Raw genomic sequence first — 8,815 nt, 5'->3', positions numbered from 1 at the left:
TTGTGCCGGTCAGGGCAGGACCTTGGCCCTGAGCGATGCTGTGGGTGTCGTTACCGACGTGACCGACGTCTCGCTTCCTCCTAGCAGGGCACCTGCCATCGCCCTTACCGCGGTTCAGGAAGAGCTTCCACCAGAGTATTTCCCTGCCCTGTCCTCACAAATCCTTTCTGACAGGTTTTCCATTTGCGCGCTCGGGACAGCAGTCTTATTCTTGTACTTAAGAACGTGAAAAAGGTGTTTGGTTCTGGTTCAAGGCAGGGGACGAAGACCAAATGCGGAGTGGGGTTAGAATTACACTTCTGGGGTGCAAGCACCTCAGCAGTGATCCTGGCCTGATGCTTGTACGTGGTGGGACTAAGGTCCAGCAATCAGTCTCGTTAGAAAAGGTTTCCACCACATAAACCAGTTATTCTACAGCAGCTACATCCAGTGCTCTTTCTCTCACCAGAAGGAACGAGTGCGTTCTGGCTTGAGATGTCCGGGCATTTACAAAAGCTGTTTCAATGAGCAGGCAGAAGATCCCATTTCCAGTTTCCACTTTTTTTTTTTTCCCTCCAGTTATAGCAACAGTACAAAAATATATTGAAATTCTTACCTAATTTTTTTTTTCCATTGATAATGAAAAAACATGAATACCAGAGGAGACGGATCTGAGGTTAAACCTCTCATTCCCCTGTACACAGGGTAATGGAGCTTACTCAGTATTTGACAGTTACACAGCACTTAATATACAAACACCGAGTAAAAGTGTTTTCCAAATGCAGGTATAGCCATTTTTAGAGCCATCACTGAAAGCTGCTCACTCACGGTGTGGCATCCAGAAGTTGAAGCTGGTATCTATGGTTTCCAACCCTGTGGTCTTTCTGCCTCCTCTCCACCTTAATCGTAGGTGCAAAAACCAGAAAACCCATCAAACAATGCTTAGTGTGATAGAAAACATGGGTGGTTCATGAGAATGGAAGAAGTCACTGAGGACAGAGGTTAGAAGAGCCCCGAGTGGCTGTGCTCTGGCTTCTTGCTCTTTTGGAAGTTCTCTGGACTAACTAGCTCCAGGCACTGTTTAGTCACGTATGGACAAATGGCAGGACACGTCCCTGGTACCTCATTCCTTGCATTCTCCTGAAAAGCAGAGATACAGCCTTGCTGCTCTGCTCCAGAGCCCCCGAGAATGCCTGCGTTAACCAAATGTCTATTTTTTCACATGTACATGATGATACGTGTATCTCCCCAAACGTAGAGATATTTAAGGAATGAATAGCAAGACAACAAGACAACTAAATTCAAGAGCCCCGTGTGACCTTTCAACACCTTTGATAACCAGGGTGAATCAAGTAGAGAATTTAAAAACCACCCTGCACCGACAACATTGTGAAACATCGGAAAACAGCCATTTTTTCAGATTAGCTCATTGTTTCTGTTCCTTGAGCTGAGCTGTTCCTGTCAGTGATCCATGCAAGTGTTTGCCACTTATGTCAGTGAAGAGTCCATTTGGACGGCTGACAGGTTGGGGCTCATTTAACCTAAGAGTAACATTTCCTTAAACAGAAAATGTGAGACGGATTTCTTCTTCTCCGACAAATGAGAAAATTGCGGAGTTATTGCGGTCTGCTGTATAAACATGCACTCAGTTCCTCTGCCCCCAAAATTGAATTATTTAGCTAGTGGGTTATATTTAGGTCCTTTTAAAGAAAGTCAATATTAAAGGAAGTAGACTTTGATCTGTCTTTGAGGTGATAACTCTTAATATGTTCTATCTATCCATTACGAGGCTAAGATGGATAGGGCAGAACCGCTGTTGGTTTCGGAACATGGTCAAGTGTTGAATGGCATCCAAATGATAAAACTCATTTAAAGAACAACCAAACCCTTTAAATTTAAACAGACTATACCTTTACATTTGGAAAGAAACTACAGTAAAATTCACAGAGGTCTGAACTGGGCAATGGTGAATTTTACTTGCACACAAGACTTGCTCGAGGATAAAAATACTTGTGCCTTCAGACAGCATGAATTATTATAACGTAACCACTCCTGCTCAGGTTGTCTCCTTGTTCTTCTGCTTTTTCCCTATCAGCTCATATAGAAACCTAGAATACCTGTCACGGCTCATCTTTCTGTGGCTATAAGGAAAAAGCATTCGATCCCTACTCTTCTTTCTCTATCCCTGATCTCTCTGCGTTGGGGTGTGCTTTAGGTTACCAGTCAGAGAAATAAAGGCTAATCATTCTCTCTGGTTAAAAAGGGTAAAACCTGCGTGCTGCAAAGCTGTAAGTCAACTTTGGTGCCCTCAAGCAGGAGGAGATTACGCCTGTGTGTCTTACCCTAAACAAGAAAGAGAGAAAAGTGTGACATGACAAACCTTGTATGTTGTGTTTTAAGGTTACTGTGCACGAGAACAGTCTGAGTTAACATTAGGGCCAAGGTACTGCACCTTCGTAGCTTTCTTTAATTAGCAGCAACAGCTCTAGATTCTCAGGCCTTCGACAAGTGTGAATTAGAATCATAGAATCCTAGAATGGCCTAGGCTGGAAGGGACCTTAGAGATCATCTAATCCAACCTCCCTGTTTTGGGCAGGGACGCCGCCTCTCGACTAGACCACTAGAAAACACTGTTCAACTGAACTGATACATCAGTAGCTTTTCTAGCATTCGAAGTCTCATCATGAGCAATCTGATCTAGTGAGAGGTGTCCCTGCCTGTGGCAAAGGGGTTGGAATTTGATGATCTTTAAGGCCACTTCCAACTCAACCACCCTGTGATTCTCTTTCTTGGCCAACCTTCGTCTCGCCGCTTGCGGTAAGGTCATCGGGCCACCCATTGCCTCGTTCTGCTTTCTCAATCAGAGGCTTCTCTCTGCCTCCAGAGAGGCTCTGATGGCCTTACTCCGTGATGAGGCAATGACTTCAGGATGAGAGGGATGCAGCTTGCCTTGCCACTGCGCTGGGGAGCGCGTGCAGAGAGCAATGGCTAATAAGCAATTTGGGAGGATGTGCTCAAGTAACTCTTATGCTAATAGGATTTGCGTGTGTGAGTCCATACAAATAAGTTCCCTTGGATACCACAGAGCCCTGTGAACTATTTCCTAACCCCTGATTTTGACGGCACACCAAGCTAAATCTCTTCAAAACCACTGCTTTTCCCTTTACTGGGTAATCTGTTTTATGAATGTTATGCAAATGTAGCCAAATTATTTAAATTCTGCACTGCAGAGTGATTCAGGAGGCCTAAGCTCTCCTGGTGGCTCTGCCGTTGTGTGGCCTCTCCTCCTCGGTGCTTCTCTTTTCCTATTTTTATAATGGCGAGAGGGATCTCAGCCTCGGGGAACTCAGCAGAGGGAAAGCGTCAAAAAAAATTCTCCTCCTCTAGTCTGTAGCATGTGTGTGCCTGTGTTTTAACAAATCCACGTATAATCCACCTTCCAGTGATAACTTAGTCGTAGAGTTACAGGTAGCAACCATTTCAATTCACCCGTGCTCGAGTTTCCAGCTCGTTCCAGCATGCTCCCAATGAGGGCACAACATATACTCTCTATTTCTTGTGTCATCTCATCTAGTCTCTCCTTCTAAAGAGAGATTCCTCCTTACTGGCGTACTGTGGGTATCTTATCGTGACAGCTGGTGACAGTAGTGCCAATAACATGAGGAGAAATAACAGAGCAAAAGTGACATCAGTTTACGCCAGCTGAGGGCTTGGTCCAGCTACGACGGGAAATGACAAAGTTGCGAGATCGACACAAGGATTTTTTTTCTAGGCAATTCTGTAGACGCCTTATTAATAATGTAAAGTCACAAAGAGAATTTTTAAAATAACCGTGGAGATGATGCAACGCTGCAATTACGGACACTTTAAAGAACTAACGTATTTGTTACAGTGGTCAGCAGTTCTGTTCCTGAAGACGGCCACAATAAAACCCAAGATTTTAAAGCGGGATGGGCTAAAAAACTCCTGCCCACCTCCCTTCAAGGGAAATGAGGTTCAAGCCTAAACATCTGTGCAACCAGAGACGCCTTTGATAGAATCCGAAAATCAGATTTGGGATCTGACGGGTCATGGAAAGAGCAAGTCCGGTAGCGAAGGCTTTTCATCAGGTGCCTTAATAGCACTGTAGAGCCTGTCAGTAGTAACTTTGTCGTTGTCACCAACCAAGGAGTAACTATCCCAAAAAATCGCCTCGGGATATGCGAGCATTTCACAGTATCTAGAGGACAGCACCGTATTGGCATCACGGGGCAAAAAAAGGATGTCCTTGTGTCATAGCTGAGCAGCACTGCCACTATTAAATGAGACTTCCCAAGTAAAGATGATGCAAATTGCCCGCCTGCATCTCTGCAAGTTGACACAGCAAAGCGGAAACGCAGTTCAGTGCGGATCTATGAAAAGAAAGGCACGACAACCCTGTGGAAGATGTCTTGGACCCTTCATGGCAGGGGGTGGAAGGAACCATCCGAGGGCTGTGAAGACACGTGGTGGTCTCTGAAGAGCACGGCAGCAAACAAACCAAGATTTTCACCCCGGTCTTACTAAAATACACCAATTTTTTTTTCTTTTATGCTGAAAAATGGTTTGGTATAATCACGTTGATATCTTCACCCATCTGACTGTGAACAAGGAAAACTGAAATCGAGATAAGAGCCACACGGGCAAACTGGTGTGAAAACTTTGGAGCTTAGGCAGGTCAACTCGGCACCTATCTACATTGGGCACGATGCCTTTGGCTGGGGGATCATTACAGATGTACCCAGATTTACACGTTAAAACAGGAAGAGATGTTGACTTTCCTTTATACAGTACACTAATAGCTCTACACTGCCCACCAGCCTGAATTTAGCAGTGATTTATTTTCCATATATTAAAATAAAGTTCTCTTCTATGACTCCAACAACATAAAGGAAGAGGGGACATTCCCACTCTTGCCTATTGAAGCAAATTACAACTCTCCTACAAGCCAAACTCTACACCAGCTTGTTCAGTAGCTGCCAGGAACTCTCTCTTTTGCTACTACGCAGAAAAAAAGGACAGGATTAGCTCATTCTCCTGTCTGGTCTGGTAGAGTTAAAACAAAAATAAGAGAGTAAAACTTAATTTTGCCACTGTGTTTGAAAACGACTCAGTACAGGTGTGCTCAAGAAAGGATTTCATCTTCAATCATTTTTTAGAGCTTTTTGACTTTAGATACTAGTGTAGCCTCTCGAGTTAAGGTCTGATTCTTTGAATTACAAACTAGCAGGACAGGTAAACAACGTTGGTAGGTGACCGTGAAAATGCTTGCTGTTTTCTGTATCGCATGACAGATCACCTGCACGAGGAAACCGGGTTCTAGGTGCTGCTGCACTATTTGGTGTGGCCAATATTTAGAAGAAAGAGTGGGAAAGACTCTGTTTTCTGAACCAGTGGTGGCAGAAAACCCCCGAGACACACAGAAGAGCGAGACTGTGACTAACAGGAGTTTTGCTGTCTGCTCAAGCAAGGTGAAAATTCGCATTTCTCGGCTAAGTGTCGAGCCCTTACAACCAGTTTTAATTATCAGTGTCTTGCACAAGCACAGTTATTTGCACGCAAAAGGGAGGCCAGGCTGAACATCCCAAACCCAGGACGCTGCTTTATGCCAAAAAAGTCAATCTTTCTCAGCAGGGACTGTCACAGTAAGATAAAACATTGCCCCAAGGTCACTGCAGTTGGAATTCCCACCAGAAGGTTTTCATACCTGCCTTCGGATGTGCCTTGTGAGTACACGTTTCAGAGAAACAGAAAGATTACGTTTCGTTAGAAAGGCGGACGCGCCATCTCCTATTGCAGGGTCGGCACGTGGCGTTTTCCTAAAGCCAGGCAGTGGCGTGGAGGGATCAGAATTCCCTGGAAAGAGGAAACTGTTGTCCAAACTCCAAACCACACCGGCTGTACTCAGTGCACACACCTGGAGGAGTAGCTCTGTAAGTTTAAAGAGATTCAAAAGAATGATCGCTACACCTGGAGCGGTTCGCCTCCGAGAATTTAACGGGTGATGAAACAAACTTCACCTTGTGGAAGCGGGCAATGGCTAAACCCCCCCCAAAGTCTCTTAGAATACCTCGGTTTTATTTATCGGTACAGCAAAGAACATCCTGTCGATTTATAGGGAACTGCCATTTTCGTTTCAAGACAGCACAATATTTTTAAGACATCAACCCCAGCAAAACTTTGAAGCGTTACAGAAGAGGGAAGAAAAATAAAAGGGAGATACGTTGATGAATTTTTTTTGAGCTACAATTTTTATTAATTGCACATGCCAGGTTAAAGAAAGATTTAAAAGAATTAAAAAAAAAGCTGCAAGACCAGCTTAGTCTACGAAGGAAGGAGGAGGCACGCCCCAAAGTAGGCAGAGGATGAGTTCTGTTCTTCATTTTTCCTAGCTATGAGTTATGACCTCTATAGAGGGATGTGAAGTAATGCTAGCTATGGCACATAATTGGCAAGGCACGTTGTATTTTCCATCTTTATTTTTTCACAATCATATTTCAGCTCATGTCACTGCAGATAACTCCCCCTCTGACCCTTTGGCTTTAAATAGCAGAAAATACAACCCATGTTTTCCAGTGAGATAAATAGAAATTTGTCTTTTTTATTTCACAGCGTAGTCAATTTATGAGGGGAACTGATAGGGCAGGCCAAGCTATTTAGAAACACACTTAGATCCCGAGAGGTACCAAACCACCGAGCACATACCGACCTCCTGCAAGTAAATCCACGCTGTATCTTGCAGGCTTAGGTCCTTTCTGTGCAACATCAAGGTATCGCGCTGCTTTTTAAAACTGAGTTCCCATTTCTCATCGGTGTGAAGGAAGCTTTCTGCAGGTTTGAAATATGAAGATTAAACTTCAAAAAATAAAAAACGCAGTTAGCTGAACTGAAATGGGAACGCGGACCACTCTTTGCAGCTGAGAGAGGTCAGAGTTTTGCTGGTCAGCCAAAGCCCAGTCTCACAAATGTTTGTGCAGTAAAGCCAAGAGATGTGTGTGTCTGCAGGGTTAATGCTCCCAGGTATGCCTGAGCTGTATATTATGATGCTCAGTGTTAGGAGCTGGTAATATTTATGTTTACACTTACCTGTGATAATCTTAGCTGCTTCCTTTTATGAAACCCGATGCTCCGTGGGGGTGGCTGACTCTGCAGAGCTCAGAGACAAAGTGAAAGGCAGTTTGGGGCTGTCACGTGCTATGCAGTGACAAGCCTAAAGACAGGACTCTGGTGCTTTGGAGGACGATTTGCGTCGACAGCGCGGATGCCAAAACATCTGCTGCCAGAGCAAACGGAGCTGCAACACGCGGCCTGCCTTCCCGAAGTCCAGGGGAAAACAGAAAGGGCAGGGAGATGTTTACATCAGACATGTGAAGAAAAGCCTCTGGGATCATAGAGGACCAAAGCACTTGTTCTGGCCAAGGACAGCCCCAGGGCTGGATGTGGGGAGCAGAGCCAGGCAGACGTTGATGCCCGTACCCTATCGCCAGCTTTTTTTCTACCAGATATTCAAATATAAGTATCACAGATTTATGTCCAGTTTTGGTGTAAGGATGGGTTCAGTGGGAACTCGCTGCAAGAAGTTTTAATTCCTGGGTTTCTACCCAAGCTCCTAGAGAAAAAATTGTCCAAGAGACAGTTTGAGTAGCTCATGCCAATGAATACATATTATTTAACCTCTATCCAAAAGGTCTTTTCTGATCTCACTGCCGAAAACATACTAGTTTACTCTTCCAGCTACTGTCTGATCCTTCCATCCATCTCAGGAAGGTTATAGAGAAAAGCTGAACCCTTGACATTAGCATCAGCCTACTGACTACCTACTAGGAAAGAGGTGTTTTTCTTAGTCTGGTCATCAGCCAAAGTGTCTCACATGGTGTGAGACATCACTGCCAGTTCTGTTCTTTCCTTACCCTCTATTCTGTACCATGTCTCCTGCTTTGCGAACTTCCTTTGCCCTCCTGAGCCAGAAGGGCTCTTCCCACCTCTGAAGTATTTTGTGATGCTACAGTCGCCATCACCCACAGCTTAAAGCAAATGCAAGAGAGTCTCAGTATCGTGCTGGTATCAAAGCCTTTTTCTAATGCTAAGATCCTGAATTTTTTACTACTAAATTTTCAGAGGGGAAGTAAGGCACAGGTCTGAGTTGGCTTCTCAGATGCACGTAAAAAAGTGTAGGCTGAAAAGCAAACAAGAAAGAAAATAAAGGAGGGTCGTATCAGGAAATTTCCCAAATTGTTCATCTTTGGGAATTCAGAAGTGATGAGGTTGCATCATTCATCTTATCCATGTTTTGAGATTAGACCGAGTCTGCAGCAGCACTCCCTCGGCCTCTAGAGCATCAGTAGAAGCTCAGAGGAAACGAACCATTGCCTGCAAGGAGCAGCTGCCTGAGCTGCTCTGAGATCCTCCAGGCAGTTCTGTGGAAATCAGAAGCAGAAGAGTAATATTCATCATTTAAAAGTGGCAGGAAAATACATGTGCTTATCCCGTTTGGTTACAAAACCCCTACGACAAAGGTTTTGGCATCTAAAGTCAAGGAATAGGCTCAAAATAAACTAAGCCTACCTTTGCTTCGTATGGTGACAGTTCTGCAAGCCAGACAAGGGTAATGAAGCTTAGAAAAGTGAATCATTTATGGAAAACAGGGGTAGTTTGATGCAGACGAAGCTTAGAAAAGTGAATCATTTATGGAAAATGGTTAGTTTGATGCAGATGTGCCAATGCTGTACCACTTTGTCGATACTGCAGAAGTGCCAAGGTACTTCCTACCTGGATCGATTCGGCCAGACGCTTGCTTTGTTTGCCTTGTAATCTTATA

This window comes from Apaloderma vittatum, unplaced genomic scaffold (assembly GCF_000703405.1).
Source record: "Apaloderma vittatum isolate BGI_N311 unplaced genomic scaffold, ASM70340v1 scaffold273, whole genome shotgun sequence".
Taxonomy (NCBI): Eukaryota; Metazoa; Chordata; class Aves; order Trogoniformes; family Trogonidae; genus Apaloderma; species Apaloderma vittatum.
This window is presented reverse-complemented; position numbering follows the sequence as displayed.